This window comes from Dendropsophus ebraccatus, chromosome 12 (assembly GCF_027789765.1).
Source record: "Dendropsophus ebraccatus isolate aDenEbr1 chromosome 12, aDenEbr1.pat, whole genome shotgun sequence".
Classification (NCBI taxonomy): domain Eukaryota; kingdom Metazoa; phylum Chordata; class Amphibia; order Anura; family Hylidae; genus Dendropsophus; species Dendropsophus ebraccatus.
In genome coordinates, this window is record NC_091465.1 from 42,803,375 (window position 1) to 42,825,837 (window position 22,463).

The window sequence follows — 22,463 nt, forward strand, 5'->3', positions numbered from 1 at the left end:
CCAAAGATGCTCTATTGGATTGAGATCTGGTGACTGTGGAGGCCATTTGAGTACAGTGAACTCATTGTCATGTTCAAGCAAAAATCGAGACTCATCAGACCAGGCAACGTTTTTCCAATCTTCTACTGTCCAATTTTGATGAGCTTGTGCAAATTGTAGCCTCAGTTTCCTGTTCTTAGCTGAGCGGAGTGGCACCCGGTGTGGTCTTCTGCTGCTGTAGCCCATCTGCCTCAAAGTTCGACGTACTGTGCGTTCAGAGATGCTCTTCTGCCTACCTTGGTTGTAACGGTTGGCTATTTGAGTCACTGTTGCCTTTCTATCAGCTCTAACCAGTCTGCCCATTCTCCTCTGACCTCTGGCATCAACAAGGCATTTCCGCCCACAGAACTGCCGCTCACTGGATGTTTTTTCTTTTTCGGACCATTCTCTATAAACCCTAGAGATGGTTGTGCGTGAAAATCCCAGTAGATCAGCAGTTTCTGAAATACTCAGACCAGCCCTTCTGGCACCAACAACTATGCCACGTTCAAAGGCACTCAAATCACCTTTCTTCCCCATACTGATGCTCGGTTTGAACTGCAGGAGATTGTCTTGACCATGTCTACATGCCTAAATGCCATGTGATTGGCTGATTAGAAATTAAGTGGTAACGTGCAGTTGGACAGGTGTACCTAATAAAGTGGCCGGTGAGTGTATATCATGTGGATCACTGGATTTTTTTTCACAAACGTCATATGTATTGGCGTCAGCAGATTTCATTCCACAAACAACGTGCTTTACTGTCGCCGACAGCTGCTTCTCCTTCGACGCGAGTAACACTACAGAAGATTGGCCCAATAGGGTAAGCAATGCTCCGGCAAGTCATTCATCTCATCATTTACCTGAAAGGGGTCCAGCATTTGATCAAGTCCCTGACTTTCTTCAGGGAAATGATGTAACTGCGCGGTCATTTCATCATTTCCCAGGATCAAATCCCTGGATTCTATCATTTCCCTGCAACATATATACACGTTATATTATGGCCTCATGTTCAAAAACCCGACAACTTATGAAGTTACCTGAAATGGTATAGCTTTAAAGGGGAACTATCAGCAGGTTAGACGAATCTAACCTGCTGATAGCTCCCTATCATGCAGGAGAAGCCAAGGATGACGGTATGTGTCTTACCTTCTTCCTTGGCGCTGTTCTGGTGCAGTTAGTCGGTAAGACTGTTAGGAGCACTGCCCGCTCCCATACTAATGACCTGGCTGGCCACCATTGATTATCATTGAAAAGGAGCGGGCCCGCCAGGGGAGGATCGACAGTATGGGGGCAGTCAGTTCTCCTAACGGGTGCCCCAGTGCTCCTAATGGTCTTACTGGAACATGAAGCACACAACTAACTGCACCGTAATGGTGCAGAGGATGAATGTAAGACACATACCTTCCTCTCCTGTGCAGTAGGGACATATCAGCAGTTTAGATTGGTCTAACCTGCTGATAGTTTCCCTTTAAGCGTTCCCGGAATAAGCATATAGGGAGCCTTTTTAGGTGCACATGACAAGCCTATGATGATGGGAGGGGTTTTGGGGGAGTTGCTGAAGGTTGTATTTAGTGTATAGATAAGCTTATCTACAATTGTAGATGAATTGTTTGAGGCATTGTTTGAGTGAACTCCTAGGGCTGTGATCACAGATGGTCTATAAAAGATGAATGGGAATAAGCAGGAAATTAAGATCTAGACAGACCTGTCTGCATTAAATTGCACAGTCCTGATCACACTGAACAGGAAAACCGCAAAATTAGATGTTAATAAGAACGCATTCAGGTCATCAATCAATCTGCAACACTTTTTTTTTTATTTTTGCCATGGCTCAGAACAGATTTGTGCAAACATGTAGACAGCTCATAGCAGCCATATACTTTATGTCCTGCCTATATGACTGCCTAAGATGTAATTTCATATGGAAACAAAATTCAACCATGATCCTAAGGCCTCCACAGAGACCATGGGGTTAATTTCTCCCCAGTTTCTGCCATATTGGTTACCTATTGTTATATGCTTGCTCTCTTGACTTTCATTCCCTTTAACAGTATAAATTGTATATAAGCCATACCCTTGCAGTGTATCATCATTCATCTATTACCTTTGTGCTGTTTTCTTTGCTCTGCTCTGTTTTTCTTTTGTATTTTGGTTATATGGTTATGGAGTAAAAAAACAAAAAAACAAACAAACAAAACAAAAACATGATAGGAGACTTTTATAAATGCTGCGCCCATGGCGTATGCCACAGAGAAGGCGCAGATACTTACCTTTTCCATGACTTATGGCAGCCGTAACCCCTACTCGCCTGATATATATTTCCTGATTTTATGCTTAAAGGGGTTGTCCAGCGAAAATCTTTTTCTTTCAAATCAACTGGTGTTAGAAAGTTATATAGATTTGTAATTTACATCTATTAAAAAATCTCAAGTCTTCCCATGCTTATCAGCTGCTGTATGTCCTGCAGGAATGTTGTTTTATTTTCAGTCTGACACAGTGCTCTCTGCTGCCACCTCTGGCCGAGACAGGAGCTGTCCAGATCAGAATTGGGTTTCTATGGGGATTTGCTTCTGCTCTGGGCAGTTCCTGACATAGACAGAGATGTCAGCAGAGAGCACTGTTTCTGAATGTAAATAAAACAACATTTCCTGCAGGACATACAGCATGTAAATAGAAGTAAATCACAAATCTATATAACTTTTTGACACCAGTTGATATGAAAGAAATTTTTTTTCGCTTTTTTTTTTTTTTGTTGGACAACCCCTTTAAATCTCTTACAACTGGGTCCTGAGAGAAAGGAAATCATGTGAGTGTAGCTGTGAGTGTTTGGAGGTGTGTGGAGCAGCCTGGCTTCACCTTTAGTCTTCTGACTATGCATGGAGCACAGTACTGAGAACTGCCCATGTTATCCTGTCCACTACTAAGGGGAAAAAGAGGAATCTTCTAGTCACTGAAGAGAAGCTGAACAAGCCAATCTTGGACCCACTGAGCTTCAGGCCACCTTGGAGAGCATCACCTCAAGTTGCCTTTATCCTGCAGATTGGTCATTACAGAAAAAATAAAAGGTGAGTACTACAGCTGCCAGAAACCCCGGCAGGAGCCAACTGATATCTTGGTCAAAATAATTATTTGAAAAAGAAAATAATGAAGGAATATTTTGTTAGTTTATTCAATTATTGGAATGAATCACGGCTGTGTGTAACATTAACCAGCACTGACCACTATGTTCTATCTCTACAGTTAGGAAGCTCATTATTTCGAGAAGAACAAGCCCCGTACCTTATGTACCAGCCCCTTCCATGGCATGTGCAGTACGTAACACAGAACAGACGGGCGAGCAGAGACCAAGAGGTAGAAGCATGTATCTGGAAATGTTGTGTAGTTCTGGATCTGGAATTGTATGTTGTCCATAGAATGCAATGTATGTCAATTAAGCGATAAGAGCGTTTAATAATGTTAAAGGAGAAGTCCAGTGAAAATTTTTATTACAGTATTGTATTGCCCCCCAAACGTTATACAAATCCCCAATATACACTTATTACAGGAAATGCACATAAAGAGCTTTTTTCCCTGCACTTACTTCTGCATCAAGGCTTCACTTCCTGGATAAAATGGTGATGTCACGACCCGACTCCCAGAGCTGTGCGGGCTGTGGCTGCTGGAGAGGATGATGGCAGAGGGATGCTCAGTGTCCCTCCAGTGCCCTATGTCCCTCAGTGTCCCCCTGCCATCATCCTCTCCAGCAGCCACAGCCCACACAGCTCTGGGAGTCGGGTCGTGACATCACCATTTTATCCAGGAAGTGACATCACCATGTTATCCAGGAAGTGAAGCCTTGATGCAGTAGTAAGTGCAGGGAAAAAAGCACTTCATATGCATTTCCTGTAATAAATGTATATTCGTGATTTGTATAACTTTTGGGGGGCAATACAATACTTAAATAAAAATTTTCGCTGGACTTCTCCTCAATTAAAATGCTTGAGTGCTCGTAAAAAATTTTAAGGCTCGAGTGCTTGACTCAAGTAATGAAATGCAATTGACAGCATACCACCGGAGTGTCTTGCAATATATGTTTTTCCTTCTAAATTTTGTATATATACTTTACCCTAGCACTGAGCTCGATCAAGCACTATGCTCAATAGAGCATGGTCTCTCAACACTAATGTTAAAATTTCTTTCATTTGTTTTGTGATAATAACTAAGGCGTTACCTAAGGATTCATATGGACTCATAGTTTATACTATGAAATGTTTAGCTGGTATGAATGATAGAACTGCTGTATGTGCCTTAAAGGGGTATTCCCATCTCCGCTTATTATTGCAGGACCACTATAACCATTTTTTGGGGGGGATAGCTGAGGGTCTGACTGCTGGGACCTATCCAAAGCATAGGGGATAACAAGCTGAGATAAGAATATACCTTTACGTATGACTGTACCCTTAAACTATAAAACAATAATCTGCTCAAACACTCACTTAGACTACATTAGGTTTTAGCCTGGATGCCATGTTTTGTTGATAGTGTTGAGGAAAGTAAGATAATAGTGTATATGCATATAATTCTGTCCCCACGCTTTTGCCATCACATCTGAGTTTAGATTAGTGGATCCCCAGGGGTCTGGGCTAAGCCACGATTATATACAGTATATACTAAAATGCAGCTGTAGTATAGGTGTCTGAATTCGTCTTCACCGCTGTGCTCTGTAATGCTGCTGCTGCCGGCCAGTGTTCTGTGCTACCCCTCCTGCTCACACACAAAAAGTAGATATAAACTATTCCCATATCCACTGACTATATAGTGGAACATACCAGATCTACATAGGCTCTGTATACTACATGAGTGATTGCAGTGACATCCAGTGACTCACACCTATTAATTCTTATATTTCTCCTACGACTCTTCTACGTGACCTTTGAAAGCCATGAATAGACTCTGCAGGTTGGAGAACACTGCTGTCTTATAACCTTTCAATAGGGTTTTTTGCATGGCCTTCAAAGAACATTGTAAGCACTGAACTCAAAAACTTACCCATCCCTGTGTCCCCCCCCCCCTCCCCCATTTCTGACAGCCGCCGGCCTCCTGCAGCTTTTGCTGCTGCAACCTCAAGTACCTGGCTGATAGATCGCCTGTTTAGCCAATGAGTGACTGAGGAGGAACACTGCTGCAGTCACTGACTGGCTGAGCGAGCACTCCTCCATCAGCAGGGCCATGACGTTGCAGCAACAGCAGCTGGACAGCCGTCCTCAAATGACATTTGGTGGCTGTCCGCAAGCGGTGAGGGCAGCTCTACGGGGGCACAGGGACTGGTAAGTATACTTTATGATGTTTCCGCACCCCCTGCCTGCATGTGGCTTTTTATTTTTATTTTTGTGGGACTTCTCCCTTAAGGAGTTTTTCATCATATCCACCACTGAGACCTCCATCTTTATCCTCACTTCTTTTTTCAATAAACTTTAGCCAGTAGCAACTGATCAAAGAAGGAGATGGCGGAGAGAACTGTCCAGGTAGGTTCTCAGTCCTCCACATTACTCTCTATAGGGATAACTTACCACCTAACAGACTTCAATAACAAATTACAGGTATATACAGTAATATACATATAGCATTACTGTCATTTCCACCTTTTTATAAACATTTTTATACAGCTTGTTAACCCTTATTGTGTTTGTTGCATATTGTAGAGGAGAGGGAGCTGCCAGTATACGTGTACAACATACCCTGCAAGAGACAAGTATGGTCAGTATTCCCTATATATACTTTATGTATCTATGTTCATGTCATTCGGCCTGTATAGAAAGTTTTCAGTTGCGCTCATTTAAAGTTTCTAAAGAAAATGTATGAAATCCTTAGCTGATTGTAAGACCTATGTGGCCTATTGGGCTCTTGGAGGGAGGGGGACCAGCCATAGATGGTCTCATTCCCTCTGATATTGTGTGGTATTTACCTAGGAAGAGATCCTCCATAAAGCTCACAACAAACTGGGTCATTGGCTCAAGGGTCATGGAAAAGGCTTGGTGGGAAAACGAAATGCCAGGCTAATTTTGGGATCAGTGGCAAGAGCCAACTATATAATGGAGTCCAGTTTGGATGTGTTCCCTACTTTTTAGGCCATGTCATGTGTGGGTGAACTGCAGATGCAGTATATCTGCAGAATAGATATCCTTTTTTTTTTTTTTAATACTTTTTATTTTTTAACAAACAAAATTACAGGACTTTTTCCAGACATTGTCATCTTAGTCCATACAAATAAACCATGCCCCACCGACTACCTATCCCCATTCCCAGGAGAGCAGTAAGAAAACTTCCTTCCTATATTATAGATAGCAGTAAATGCAGTAATACAATGGTACCTACTAATTTAATATGTTTTGTTATGTCCCATTGCCCCTTAGCTCTTCTCTGTTTTCGCTCACTAGTGCCCTATATGAAAAAAAATCTTTATTTTATTCTTGGTTTTGTTAAAAGAAGTTTCTTCATATTGTTTCACTTTGCTCACCATGTTTAACCATTCCTTTTTGGCTGGTGCCCTTACTTGGATCCACGCTCTAAGAATGGCCAGTCTTGCTAAAAAAAAAAAAAAAGCATCGGGCTAATTATGAGTCTATGTCTCGTATCAAAGTTAAAGCGTAACTATAAAATATTTTGACCTTTCAGTTTTAGTTAGCTTAGGGCATGATAACAATTTTTGCAATATACATTAATAACCTAAAATGAACATTTTTTTAAATACATAAGGCTGATTATGCCCTTATAGCCTTATAGATCCGTCCTGAGTGTACGGACTCTGACAGGAGGATCAGATAACAGCCCTGACACAGAGAGAAACATAAACAAAACCTCCTCCCCCCTCCTAGCAGCACGTTCTCCCCCCTCCCCTCACAGAGGTGACTAAGCAGAGCTGAGGGTGTTGTGTGTGAGGAGCAGCGCAGGGGAAGAGCTGGATGGAGGCACAAGTGTATCCAGTGCCACCATCACTCCAATGTACTGCATGAGGGAGAGTGGGTGAGTCACTGAGGGGAGGACTACAAGTCCCAGCACAACACAGCTGTAGTCCTTCCATAGTACATATAACATTCACTATCAGATGTCTGCAGCAGGTGCCCCCACCTCCATGGCTGACATTATCCTACAGTGTTATGAGAGCAGATGACTGTATCTAATCCCACTGTGTGTGATACCATCTGCTGGGGCTCTGTATCTAATCTTACATTGTGATCAGGGGCAGTCTGGGCCGGGGGGCAGGGTGGCATATGCCCCCCGGGCCGGTCCCCCCAACTCACCAAGGGCTGCGGCAGCCGGATGTCAGTAAGGCTGCTGTGCAGGGCCGTTTCTACATATCACAGGCAACAGGAACAGCTAAAGCACATTCAGGCCGTATTTGCCTAGGACGGCACCTTCAGGGGAAGCGGCAAAGGTTTTTTTTCTCTCCCATGGTCGCTGGTGAGTGGGCGGGGCCATGATAGCGGGGGCGGGGCCACGGTCGCTGCGGGAGAGGGTGCTTACTTGTGTGGTTCTTCCTTCACTCATGGAGCAGGCAGCACAGCTCACAGCTTCCTGCCCACTGCCCTGGAAGAGAGGACAGACCACCCCCTCCTGCCTGGGACTGATGGAGAGGACCCCCATCTACTATGGCCTAGGTAAGGGTCGCGGGTGAAAGGGGGCGGAGCCAAAGTTGCGGGGGCGGAGTTTCGCGGGCGGGGGCCCATCCACTAGGCCTGAACAGTATATGGGTAAGATGTTTATTATGAATTATACAGCATTCCCTCTCCCCTGCACCATGGCCTAGTAAGCAGTATTGTGAGGGCAGAGGGGATCTGTACCCCCTCCCATGTACTGTTCAGGGCCTGGTGCCCAAATATGCAGGGGGTCTGTATGGGTGCCAGGCCCTGAACAGTACATGGGTGAGGGGATCCCCTGCCCCCTCTCTGTATACTCTGGTCACCCAGCTTTCCAAGCATCATGTATGTAAGTGCAATTGAGGTCACCCAGCTTTCCAGCATCCTGTAGTCAGTATAATGGAGGTCACCCAGGTTTCCCAGCATCTTGTAGTCAGTATGAGAGGTCACCCAGCTTTCCCAGCATCCTGTATGTCAGTAAAGTGGAGGTCGCCCATCTTTCCCAGCATCCTGTATGTCAGTAAAGTGGAGGTCGCCCAGTTTTCCCAGCATCCTGTAGTCAGTATGATGGAGGTCACACAGCTTTCCCAGCATCCCATAGTCAGTATAATGGAGGTCACCCAGCTTTCCCAGCATCCTGTATGTCAGTGTAATGGAGGTCACCTAGCTTTTCAGCATCCTGTAGTCAGTATAATGGAGGTCACCCAGCTTTCCCAGCATCCTGTAGTCAGTATGATGGAGGTCACACAGCTTTCCCAGCATCCCGTAGTCAGTATAATGGAGGTCACCCAGCTTTCCCAGCATCCTGTATGTCAGTGTAATGGAGGTCACCTAGCTTTTCAGCATCCTGTAGTCAGTATAATGGAGGTCACCCAGCTTTTCCAGCATCCTGTAGTCAGTATGATAGAGGTCACACAGCTTTCCCAGCATCTTGTGTAGCAGTCAGTATAATGGAGGTCACCCATTTTTCCCAGCAGCCTGTAGTCAGTATGATGGAGGTCACCCAGCTTTCGCAGCATCCTGTATGTCAGTATAATGGAGGTTACCCAGCTTTCCCACCATCTTATGGTGTGTTTACACAGAGAGATTTATCTGACAGCTTTTTGAAGCCAAAGCCAGGAACAGACTATGAACAGGGAACAGGTCATAAAGGAAAGATTGAGATAACTCCTCTTTCCAAATCCATTCCTGTCTTTGGCTTAAAAAATCTGTCAGATAAATCTCTCTGTGTAAACGCAGCATTAGGGTACAAACCCACACACTGTATATGCAGCAAATACGCAGCAGATACGCAAAAGTTTGATGGTGAAGATTTGATGCTGTGTTCAGTTATTTAGATCTAATCTGCTGCGTATTTGCTGCGTATCGCAGCAGTAAATACGCTGTGTATACGGTGTGTGGGTTTATACCCTTATACTCAGTGACTGGTAGCCTCGGGGAGCTGCACAGTAGATCTATACTGTGCAGCTGAAAACCACATCAGCACAATTGTGCTAATTGGTTCCCTATAAAGGAGCACTCCAGCCCTTACCTATTATTACCCTCCCCACATCAGTGCAGGGATGGTAGATAGCACCCCGGACCTGTACTTCTGTCAGCAGCGATGTTCTGACAGTTCGGATAACGTCTCCAGCCCTTCTGGTCATTTGTGACCAGGGAATTTCTACTGCTCTGTGTGAAGGGGCCAGAAGTCACCTTGTCAATGTAAGTCTATGGGACGGTTCTGTTTCTGTGATGAGCCGTCCCATATACTTAGGGTATGTTTACACCAGGGCTGTGGAGTCAGAGTCAGCCCTTGTTCACACTGGGTAAATCAGGCGGAATACTCACACTGAGACAGGCGGGATTCCACCGCAGAATCCCGCCTGTCTCAGTGTGAAACTGCTTCTCTATGGGAGAGCGCGCGCTCTTCCGCTGCCGCCGCTCTCCACTCAAAGAAGTGACATGTCACTTCTTTGAGTGGAGACAGCGGTGGAGCGTGCGCTCTCCCGTATAGAAGCCGGGATCCCTAGTGGTGCCGCAAGAAACTGGCATGTCATTCATTGAATAGCAGCCACAGAAAACCCTGTCAGTTCACACAATGGAGCGTCCGGCTCCGGCCGCATGCTCCATTGTGAGCAGCGGAGAATTCTGATGCGGGCGCGCACGGATGCACCCGTATCTGAATTCAACGGCGCTGAAGATCATCCTGCAGTATCGGCCAGGATGATACTATCTGACACCAGCCGGGTCACGAAATGGCCAGTGTCATACAGTGTTTGAACATAGCCTCATACAGGAAAGTGACACAGGGAGCAATTGGAATTCCCTGTTTACAAATGACTGGAAGGCCCGAAGACGTTATCCGAACTGTGGGAACATGGCTGCTGGAGGACGTACAGGTCCAAGTTACCATCTACCTTCCCTGCACTGATGTGGGGAGGGTAATAATAGGTAAGGGACAGTGTGGTCCTTGAAGGATGGGCCGCTAGCCGCTACTCATGGGCCAGTGCTGTGGGCTTGCCCCCCAGGCTAAAATTTGCCAGCCAGCCCCTGATTGTGATGCTGTATATTGGGGCTGTATCTGATCCTGCTATGTGTGATACATCTGCTAAGGTGCTGCTCAGTAACTGGAGAGAGCCAGCCAGGGAGATGAGGGATAGGCCACGCCCACTTTGTCTCAGCCAGGAGAAAAATTCATTTATTCCTCTGAGCCAAACAACTGGTGATATCTCAGCGAGCGTACACGCTATCAACGCAGTTTAGGGCTCTTTTTAAAGGGTAACACAAGGGCTTTTTATATGAGGAATTTCATTTTTTGGCTACTGAAATTATAGTTCCCAACACCATACAACTTGGACCATATGAGAGAGAGATTGTACCAATTTCACCGACCACTTCTCTCCAGATTTTGGGCATTCTACCCTCTTTACCTTCTTAAATTAACAGTTCCGGATAGTAGTGAAGTCTCTGTATTATTTTATATTGCGATAAAAAAGATGACTCATACTCAAAGAGACTGTTTTACTGTTCCCCAATACACTCTTCCATGGATATTGGGCCACGTTCTCTCTCCCATTTTAATTTATTCTCTTTACATATCCCTATGTCATCTATTATTGCCATAAAAATTTTCTAATCTCCCCCTTAGCCCCCCCGACAACTTATCAAGTGTTTGCATAAGTGTCCACTCTTGGATGACTAACTTATCCCTATTCTCTACTTTGTGCATCAGGTGAAATAACTGTGTGTAGTGAAGCCAGTGCTCCTTTTTCATATTAAATTGTTCCCATAACTCATTAAAAGATTAAACAACTCCATTCTCACATATGTCCGTGACCCCTTTTATGCCTAATTTCCTCCAAACTTGTTTACCTTCAAAACCATCCAGTACCTTAAAGTGTTTATTGCCCCAAATAGGGGTGTGTTTCATACTATGTATAATCCTAAACCAAGCTTTTAGTTTTGCCCATACCTTCCCCCACATTACATACGTGGATACTCTTTTCAAAGTTTCCAGATGGAGATGCAAATCTACTATACCTTGCTCTAATTCTCTGTTTACCCTATAACAATTTCCGCAGGACTCTATCCATCTATTACTATTATTAGGGTTTCCTTCAGACATGTATGGCATTTCTGCATACTAAAGCCTTGTCTGTATCAATCCACTTTCCAGGATCATGTCTACAGTACTAATACAAATATGTATAAAGGAACCCTTTAAACTTAAAATTCAGAAAAACGCTAGTAATAAAAGACATGGGGCCATGCAGTATTATGGCATATGGACATCATTGAATTCATGCCAGGAACCAACTGCTATTGGCCAGTGTTGAGAGCGACTAGCAAGAAGTCATTTCTTCATTTTTTTTTTTAAATCAGATTTTGTTTTAATTAAAGTTTTTGCAATAACGAAAAGTTACACTTTTTTAACCCCCGTTTCCCACCACCATTTATTCATTTTTTGATGCCGGCTGACCCACCAAGAGTCCTATACAATGTCTTCTCACCATCCTGGTGTTCTGTACTGCTTTCTGTTATGTTTTTTATAGATTTTTTTGGGGTGTTTTTATTATATTTTGTGGTAATGAAGGATACATTTTTGGGAGATTGAGGTGTCCAGTATTTTTTGATCCCCGTGGATCTTGTTGTTTTTTATATGTATATCATGTGTATGGTCAATAAGTGTATATCCATGGTTCACCATTTTTGATTTAAAGACGGCAGAATATACTTATACTTCTGCAGGCTTCACCTCCTCTATAGCAACGCAACCCTGCTGTTACCACCACTATTGTGTCTGATGCTGTCTTATTGCTGTACCTATAGAACTGCCCAATACTCCAAAATACCATGGAGATTTAATAGTGTCTGACGATACAGAAAATGATGGGCCCTGGCCAACCTACACAACTCCACAGATCTGACCAAGGGAACATCCCTAATACACTGCTTCTCATGCATCCTCTCACATAGACTCCTACTCACCCCCCAACATAGACTGCCTGTCTCTCCCAAGTATTCTGCTGCTCTTAGTCCTCTTCTCTCACATAAACTGCTACTAAGGGTTCCCCATCTCTCACTTAGATCTCTGTTCATGGCCCCCTCTTTCACATAGGTTACTTATTATGACCCCCCCTCTTACACAGACTGCTGTGCTTATAGCCCCCTTTCACATAGACTGCTACAGCTCTGTCCTTAGCCTGATCCTATTGTTCTCAGTGAGTTAAGCTGCCATCAGAGGAATCTAGCATCAGCTTACACCTCCTTTCTTTAGAGAAAACACATGACTATTCAGTGTATGGTGGAATCAGGAGAGATGAACGTTTGACCAACAGCTGTTCCACTAAAGATGAGGGAATTTACAGTATAAATAAAGCGCTTCAGCAGCTCAGCAGTCGGCTTATCAGCCTGCTGCCTTTGAGCTCTGTGCTGCTGCTCCCCGGGTGCCTGGAAAATCTGGATCCTGTCCTGGGAAACTTCTCCCAGTTTACCAGGACTGGATGCTGCTTATTCAATCACCTGGAGCATTGAGTTCAAAGTCAGCAGGCTGATAAGCTGACTGCTGAGCTACTGAAGCGCTTTATTTATACTGTAAATTCCCTCATCTCTAATGACTACCTTAACAGCCAATAAGGACTAAAATGTGTATAGCTGCATCCACAAAGCACTCTTTCATCTGATGATGGTTCACTGACTCTTCAACCAGGGCTGTGGAGTCGGTAAGCCGCAGCTCCGACTCCGACTCCAACTCCGACTCCTGAATTTTATCAGGACCGACTCCGACTTCCGACTCCTGCTCCTTCATAAATGGCCGGTCATATACCAGGGGAGTTATTTATCACACTGGCTCAGCAGCTTCTCCCTAATGTATTACATGATCCCGGGGCGACTTCTGAAACATACAAAGGAAGCTTCTCCTGTGTGTGCAGTGGATGCAGCCAGTCTCCAGCCTCCATGTCCTGAACAACTCATAACTAGACTAGATGGAGCAGGTGGTCTTTTCCTGCTGACAGTCTTCTATGTTTCTAACTAAATATTCACCATACTTAAAAAACACTGCTAACAATGCCAGATACCTGTGAAATAGAGGTCAGCCATAGTGATATACAGGGGGTCACACATAGTGATATAGAGAGGGGTCACACATAGTGATATAGAAGGTCACTGTGGGGGCACGCAATAGCACACACACCCACACAGCCTGCTGCAGCCATAGCGTACACACACACACCCACACAGCCTGCTGCAGCTATAGCACACACACAGCCTGCTTCAGCCATAGCACACACACACAGCCTGCTGCAGCCATAGCACACACACACACAGCCTACTGCAGCCATAGCACACACACACACACACACAGCTTGCTGCAGCCATAGCGCACACCACACACACACAGCCTGCCGTGGCCATAGCACACATACACACAGCTTGCTGCAGCCATAGTGTGCACACACACACAGCCTGCTGTAGTCATAGCACACATACACACAGCCTACTGCAGCCATAGCACACACACACACACAAACACACAGCCTGCTGCAGCCATAGCACACACACAGCCTGCTGCAGTCATAGCACACACACAGCCTACTGCAGCCATAGAACACTGAAGAAAAACACACAATCTTCTCCCAGAAAGAAAACACCACACTGAGGACAGAAGTTACACCTACACTACTTATGTCTTCTCCTCCTCCTCTATATAACACAGGATATCTTCATATTACACTGCTGCTCATATACAATCATCCAGCATCCAGGAAGAGAACAGCACAGATCTTCCCCCACACAATGAACTCTTCCAGCTCAAAAACAAACTGCCAAATAGTGACTGACAACTTTTCCCCGACCACCCTTATCTAATAGGGCCAGTGTCCTATTACTGATATATTCCCCGACCACCCTTATCTAATAGGGCCAGTGTCCTATTACTGATATATTCCCCGGCCACCCTTATGTAATAGGGCCAGTGTCCTATTAGAATGTGGCTTATAATATATATTCATGAGCAAAACTTGTAAAATTCATATCAAAATTCAATTCCACATTTTTTAAATATTATTTTAAAGCTGGAGTCGGTACATTTTTTTCTGACTCCGACTCCAGCCAAAGCTAGCTCCGACTCCAACTCCAGCTCCGACTCCAGCCAAAACTAGCTCCAACTCCACGACTCCAACTCCACAGCCCTGTCTTCAACCATCAACCTTCTTCTAGTTAAAGGGAACCAATCACGCCGAAAATCCATCTTAAGATAAGGAAACGTCAGCGCATGCACAGTACGTCGGCGTCGTCTCCCGCCATACTGCGCATGCGCGGACTCCGGAAGACGTCGGCGCTGCGTGCGGATGACGTCAGTGCGCCGCTGATGTGAAACGCAAGCCGCCGGGTCATGTGAATGAAAGGCAGACCTCTCAATCCCTCTGGGCGTGATTACAGCCATTACAGACGCCCAGGACCTGTGACTGATTCTGCCCACCTTGACTAATTCCGCCCACCGTGACTACTTGCCGGAAATTTACATACAGCGCGGGACTTCTTCAAAGTAAGATTACTGACTGATGGAGGGGGGCACGGAGGATACAGGGGGATGTTTAGGAAACGTTTACTTATCTTAAGATGGATTTTTGGCGTGATTGGTTCCCTTTAATGTGTAAGGCTCCTATTGAGCTCCTATTCTTTGGATCTACCTTTGATTGGCAGTACAGTTAGTTGATTTGGTAGCTTTGTGGTGATTTTTGTTACTCCTTTTTTCCGCTGCATGAACTAATACCATAGGAGTAGCTCTGACTTATATTGTATTAGTAACATGGGTCACGTAATATCTGTCCTCTCCCAAAAGGTTCCTTACGTCCGTACTGTAATCGGATGAGATCTATGGTAATCCTTCCAGCTGAACAGAGGACATGTGCTATATATAGTTGATCAGGAAGATGTATATGACCATGATAGAAGTCTCCTGTGTGTCTGATCTACAGGTATGAGGAGGGCAAATGCACGGAGGGACAAGATGTCAGGACAAGATGCCACTGAGCAAGCTGCTCTCACCATCCAGAGCCATTACCGGAAGTACCAGCAGCACAAGCACCAGCAGGCATAGGTCTACAGATGTACCTGATGTACTAGAACCAGCGCTATCCTGGTGTGGAGTGAACCTGACGACCTGAAATCACCTCTACAATTTATTATGGGAACATGCGTCTTTACACACAGAGGTCAGGGACGTCTACCTCACCAATGGTGGCATGTACGCAAGAGGGGCTATAAAATAACACATCACATGTATAACAATTCTTACCTATATAATAACTTATCCATTTGTCTACGAGCACTATAAGCACAGATAGTACTGCTTCCTTGAAAATTTAAGAAGAGGATACCCACTTGTGACCACCCCAGTGGGAGTATCTGACCCTATAGAAGTGGGACCCAGGGATGTCAATATGTTGTTAAAGGGGTACGCCAGTGAAAATCTTTCTCTTTCAAATCAACTGGTTTCAGAAAGTTATATAGATTTAAATACTTCTATTTAAAATTCCCATACTTATCAGTTGCTGTATATCCTGCAGGAAATGTTGTTTTCTTTTTAGTCTGACACAGTGCTCTCTGCTGCCATCTGTGGCCGAGACAGGAACTGTCCAGAGCAGACGTTTTCTATGGGACAGCTAATAAGTATGGGAAGAATGAAGATTTTTAAATCTATATTACTTTCTGACACCAGTTGATTTATAAGAAAAAGATTTTCGCCAGATAATCTCTTTAAGTGGACGCGGCAGATCTTTTAAACAAAAACTTTTGTCGTGTCACAAAGATATGTGAAAAGTTTTCATCAGTCGGGTCTGGGCATTAAGACCCCCATCAATTGTTGCTTCTCTTGGTTCTAGTGATCGATGGGGGTCAGAACACTCAGACCCTGAGTGATCAAAACTTTTCACATGTCTCTATGACATGACAAGAGTTTTTAGAACGCAGAATCTGCCCAGCCATAGAATGTGGTCTATGGCACGGCCAAAGAGGCGTGCCGCCGGGAACCGGTACGAGTAATGGAATCTGGCGGAACTTACCCGCGTGGATTCTGTAGTGTGAACCTACCCTTACAGAGTATAACTTCTTCATGAAACCTTTCCCAAGAGTGCATCTCTAGTCAAACATCCACTGTCATTCTGTAACTTCCTTCATACATGACCCCAACATCTTTATTAATATCACACAACATTCACCTTTGACTTCACTTTGCACTCTGTAAGATCTGTACCTGATACAGGTATCTATTGTAGTTGTTAAAGGGATTTCAACTGTTGCTGTTTCCAGTATCATGGCCGAAGTTCCATTACATTATGCTTGTGGCCATACATACATTGGACATATCCTATAGAATCCCACTGTTAGGGCTCGTTCCCACTGAGCAAAAGCAGCTGAATTTCTGCGCTGAATCAGCGCTGAAATTTCAGCCGTTAAAATAGGTGCAGAGCTAATTTCCATTGTGTTGAATGGAAATTCTGCTCTGCAGTTCACACAGTGGAATTTCCGCACTGAACTAATCCGCTTTCCGCCAGAAGAATGAACATGTTCATTCTTCCGCTAGCGGAAGCCTATACAAATCAATGGGGCTCTGATTTTCTGTTTCAGCGCGGATTCAGCGCGGATTCAGCGCGGAATACAAGCGTAATACAAGCGGAAATTACTCGCTGAATCAGCGCGGAAATGGGGAAAAGGGGGGGGAGGAGGATTCTAGTATATGTTCTGGTATAGTCTAGTTTACTCACCAAATACTCGCTGAATTTCAGCGCTGAATGCATGCGGATTCAGCGCGGATTCCTCGAGTATTCCGCGCTGAATTTGTCAAGAGCTGATTACGAGCTGAACACTTTCCTAGCAGAATACGCAGGGATTCTGCTTACATTCTGCTTATATTCTGCTCGGAATTCAGCGTCAGTTGATTTCAGGCGGAAATATTTCCTTGCGTAATCCGCTCCTTTTGCTCTGTGTGAACGTAGCCTTACCTTCATCACAGCGAAGCTGGAAGCTGCAAAATTAGAGAATTCTCGTTAAGCTTAAAATATTTCATATGAAAAATGGACACAAGAGTTCTCTGGTTATGTTATTTTTAGTTGTGTTTCTTCTGTTTTCACCACTGGTGGTAATTGTATACTTTACATAAAAGTAATAAAAAAAATAATAATAAAAGGAAGCACATCTTGTTTCTTTATGAATATCTGCTATTATATCTTGACATTTATATAAAGGCATAAAATTATAATTCTAATGAAGCTCACATTGTAGTTATGTGGATTTTTTTTTTTACTTATCTGGCTAAGGATCCTTTTACACTGTGTTAAGCATGGTCCATCAGATGTCAGGGGAGTCCCCAACATGCCTTACATGTGCTTATTATGGATGCCACTTAGTGACATCTGTCCTGTAGTATAAAGGCGTATACTGACAATATACATTTTTTTTTGCAATATGGATTAGCCCTAAATGTATGCCATGGAAGTCTGTGCCTTAACAACAGATGGCATACATTTACACCATTATCTTTAGGGGCTCAATGGAGCGAGCTCAGGAGCTGAGCTCGCTTCATAGTGGATAAGGACTGGCTGCTATCAGCAGCCAGGTCCTCACCAGTAATGTTGGGCTACAGCAGTTGCACTCCTCTCATTAACCCCTCAAATGTGCCGAGTGTGTCATGTAACGGTCAGTGACAAGAGCTGCGCTCCTGTCACTGTCTGATCGGAACCCCCACAGTGGGACTCAGTGTTTTTTCTGACTGCTGGAGTCCAGGGCTGTCTTAACAGCATTATGGGCCCCTGGGCAGAGGTGCGAATTGGGTCCCTCCCTATAGATGGCTCCCCCCTGTATCCCCCCCTATAGATGGCTCCCCCCTGTATACCCCCCTTATAGATGGCTCCCCCCTGTATCCCCCCCTATTGATGGCTCCCCCCTATAGATGCCTCCCCAGTATTCCCCCCTTATAGGTGGCTCCCCCTGTATCCCCCCATATAGATGGCTCCCCCCTGTATTCCCCCCTTATAGATGGCTCCCCCTGTATCCCCCCCTTATAGATGGCTCCCCCCTGTATTCCCCCTTTTAGATGGCTCCCCCCCCCGTATTCCCCCCTTATAGATGGCTCCCCCTGTATCCCCCCTATAGATGGCTCCCCCCTGTATTCCCCCCTTATAGATGGCTCCCCCTGTATCCCCCCCCTTATAGATGGCCCCCCCTGTATTCCCCCCGTTTAGATGGCTCCCCCCTGTATTCCTCCCTTATAGATGGCTACCCCCTGTATTCCCCCCTATAGATGTCTCCCCCGTATTCCCCCCTTATAGATGGCTCCCCCCTGTATCCCCCCCTATAGATGGCTCCCCCTGTATTCCCCCGTATAGATGGCTCCCCCCTGTATTCCCCCCTTATAGATGGCTCCCCCTGTATCCCCACGTATAGATGGCTCCCCCCCTGTATTCCCTCTTTATAGATGTCTCCCCCCTGTATCCCCCCCGTATAGATTGCTCCCCCCTGTATCCCCCCCCGTATAGATTGCTCCCCCGTATTCCCCCCTTATAGATCGCTCCCCCCTGCACAGCAGATAAAAAAACCAAACACACAACTCACCTAACAAGTGCTCCCCCGTCGCTGCTGTCTTCTCCTCTTCTGCCCCCGGCTGATGCGTCGCTCCCTGGGGGATTCTCAGGGAGCGCACACATCTGGAAGCTCAGTGTGCGCCCGGGCCGGGACTTCCGGTACAGGAAGTCCCAGCGACGCACATTGAGGTTCCTGATGCGTGCGCTCCCTGAGAATCCCCCAGGGAGCGACGCATCAGTCGGGGGCCGGATTTCCTCTTGCGAGAGAGAGAGAAAGGGAAGGGGGGGGGGGGGGCGCGCAAGGCCGTCTTACCCATTGGGTATGGTAGACGGCTGCCCGGGGACCCTTGCGTCCTAGGGGGCCCCTGCCCGCTGTGACAAACAGCTTGGCAATCTTCACATAGAGCCTGCCACTGCTTTGACTAGTGTATGAAACCAGTGTAGTAATTGCATGTAACAGTCCTCTAGGGGGACTTAAAAAGTGGGGGGAAATATTAAAAAGTTTTTAAAGTGATGATATAGCCTCTTCACCAATAAAAGTTAAAATGACCCCTTAACCATTTTCTATATAAATCACATAAAAATAAAGAAACATTTTATATATCATAGCGTGCACAGTTGTCCGAGCTATTAAGCTATAACAATACAATTCCCGTACAGTGAACAGCCTATATGAAAAGTGGAAAGAAGAATTTTTTTGTCACAGAATGTATCAGAAAAAAATAATAAAAATAAAAATATTTAAATAAATATCTGATACTAATAAAAACTAGAGAGTTTGGTGCAAAAAACGATGCCTCAACCAGGCCTGTATATGATAAAATGAAAGTGCTATGGCTCTTGGAAGGCGAGGAGGAAAAAGCGAAAACACAAAAATGAAAACTGGTTCTGTCCTGAAAGGGATATTCCAGGAAAAATCTACTTTTCTCTTATCTACAGGATAACGGAAAAGTAGGAGATCGCGGAAGTCCAATCTCTGTACCCCCCCGCCGATCTCTGTTTTGGGTCCGGCTTTTGTATTATGAATACAGTTGTGGGTACGGCACGTGACCCGGGGCTCTATTCCTTTCTATGGAACCGACGGAAAGAGCCAAGTAAGCAGGAATAGCGCTGTACTTGGCCCTTTTGTCTGCTCCATAGAGCCTCGGGTAACATGCAATATCCGCGCCTCTTTTCATAAAATGGAAGCCAGGCCCCTGATACAGAGATTAGACTTCTGTGATCTCCTACTTTTCTCCTACTTGATAGGGGAAAAGTAGATTTTTCCTGGAATACCTTTTTAAGGCCAAAATTTACTGTGTCCTTATAGGGTTAGAGTTGAGGTTCATGCTATTCTATTTAGCAGACCATGTTGCATAAGTCCTGAATGGAGGTTAAAATGACACACTTTTGGCCTCCAACGGGTATATAATGGGGCTGTGGTAGAGATGATCGAACAGGGGAATTTTCAGGTTTGTTCGAACTCGAACCATCGACATTTGACTCCCGCTGCCTTCCCGTTCCGTGGGAAGGTGGAGACAGCCCGAATACCGCCTGGAAAATAGGGATACAGCCTATTACTTAGGCAGCGGGAGTCAAATGCCGATGGTTCGAGTTCGAACTAACCTGAACATCAGCAGTGTTCAGTCATCTCTATATTTTACCAACATCAAACCTTTTACAAAGTTTTTATCTTGTTTAGTCCAGATGTCCTAGATTTGGAGCAGCCAGCTCATCTGGATGGCAGTGAGATGATCTACAAGGTATCAGCATGTTCTCCACTAATGTCTCTGGATTAGAGCCATTACAGATGGGTGCTTCAGCCTCCTGGGGTACTGGTTGTCCGGGCGCTTTAGTCATATTTAGAGATGAGCAGACCGGGTTCGGGTTCGAGTCGAATAAAGCTCTAAGGTTGTCTGGAAAACATGGATTCAGCCAATGACTGTATCCATGTTTTCCACATAGCCTTAGGGCTTTATCCAACTTCAGCAGCCACCGCTAATCAAAGACCGAACGTTCGGGTTCAGATCGACTCGAGCCTGCTCCAGGTTCGCTCATCTCTAGTCATATTAGATCAGAGGTGATCTGTGAAGAGATGAAATGCCACTACAACTATGACCCGGAATAAGGGTTCCTTAATGGTTAATTCCTGAACATTACATATGGAAGTGTTTTCATTGCGAAAACAGAATATTGGATAAAATGGGCTTAAAGGGAACCTGTTGTGTTTCAACAACAAGCCATCAGAGCCGTGTTGGTTTCTGTCTGCCCTGACGGCCTTGGTTGGCAGATCTCTTCCTAAGCCCAAACAGGAGGAGAGACACTGCCCTGATGAGTTGAGTTTCAAGAAGCTTAAAAGCAATTAGAGGTTCCTATTAAAGGGAGCTATCATCAGGTTAGATGAATCTAACCTGCTGATATTTCCCTATTGCACAGGAGACGCGGGGGAAGAAGATATGTTTCTTACCTTCCTCCTTGGTGCCGTTCCGGTGCAGTTAGACGTACCTTCCTGCTCGGCGTCTCCTGTGCAATAGCGATATATCAGCAGGTTAGATTTGTCTAACCTGTGGATAGTTCCCCTTTAATATATCAAAAGTGCGTCATTGTTGTCTATAATAACTGATCCATTTCATTGGTCCATTACACAGTAAGGCTATGTTCACACTACATATATTTTTGTAAAACTACGGCCGTTGTTACCTATTGCAACAACGGCCGTGATTATTATGAAAATATACGTGATGTTGCCGCCTATGGAATCCTGGCCAGAGTGTATACACACAGTATACACTCTGTCTGGGATCCCTAGCGGCGCCGTGAGACACCGACATGTCAAGGAATAGAGGCCGCAGAAAACTCTGTCAGTGCACACTGTGGAGCGAGCAGCTCCGGCCGCACGCTCCATAGTGTGCATTGGAGAGTTCTGAGCGCCCGCATCAGAACTAAGCGGGGCTAAAGATCATCTTTTTTGAAAGAGACCAGGTTACGGAACGGCTGGTCTCACAAGGTCTGAACATGGTCTAATACTTGACACTCAAACACATCTATGATATATAAGGCCCATTCCTCAGGCTTGTTTGGAGAAGGGTTGTCCACTTAGGATATCTCCTATAAGTTTGCATTCTAGGCACCTGTCAGGCCAACATCCTTATACAGAATATTGCTATCTGACTTCCATTAATATGAACCATGTGATTTCTCAATCAAATCTCGAGAATAAATTAATGATACTTATAGAAAATAAGCCATTTGTCTTGTAAACCATATGCACACAGGCTTTAAATAATAATACAATCTTCTGTTTTCTGGGCATCAGCTCCTCCATTATCATATCCAATGGTGTTTATATACCACATAAAATATGCAACAGGCATGAATATTTATACCCACCCGTCCGGAGTACTACTGCATGGACTACACCAAGTAGCTGAAGGTCTGTAAACATTGCAAGTGATTGGATTAGGAATGGATTTACTGGATTTCTGTAGTATCCTCTATAGTCCTCCAAACTTCCATACATGAAATATTAAGTCAATAATTGTATTGTACCTGTAGAAGTGCAAACACGACTTACTATTCTATATACTATACTATAAGTAACATGTTTGTATAGATAGTAAATATATATAGCAGGGTTCATCTGCACCATCTGCCATCATCTAATGTACATAATCCATCTTCTGACAAGGTGGAGCAGATAAGTGACTAGAGGTGTCTCTCAGCTGCTAGTCACCTTTCACATCTTATGGAGGTGTTCTGGACAGAAGTACTATCATATATG

General features: G+C 44.8%; 1 long non-coding RNA gene across 1 annotated transcript; it reads left to right on the top strand.

The window, feature by feature from the left end:
• The first annotated feature begins 3,283 nt into the window (after positions 1-3,283).
• LOC138769974 (uncharacterized) lies at positions 3,284-15,759 on the top strand. Its single transcript, XR_011359361.1, has 3 exons — positions 3,284-3,372; positions 5,703-5,757; positions 15,101-15,759. It is a non-coding gene; the product is annotated as an uncharacterized lncRNA (long non-coding RNA).
• Positions 15,760-22,463: the final 6,704 nt, after the last annotated feature.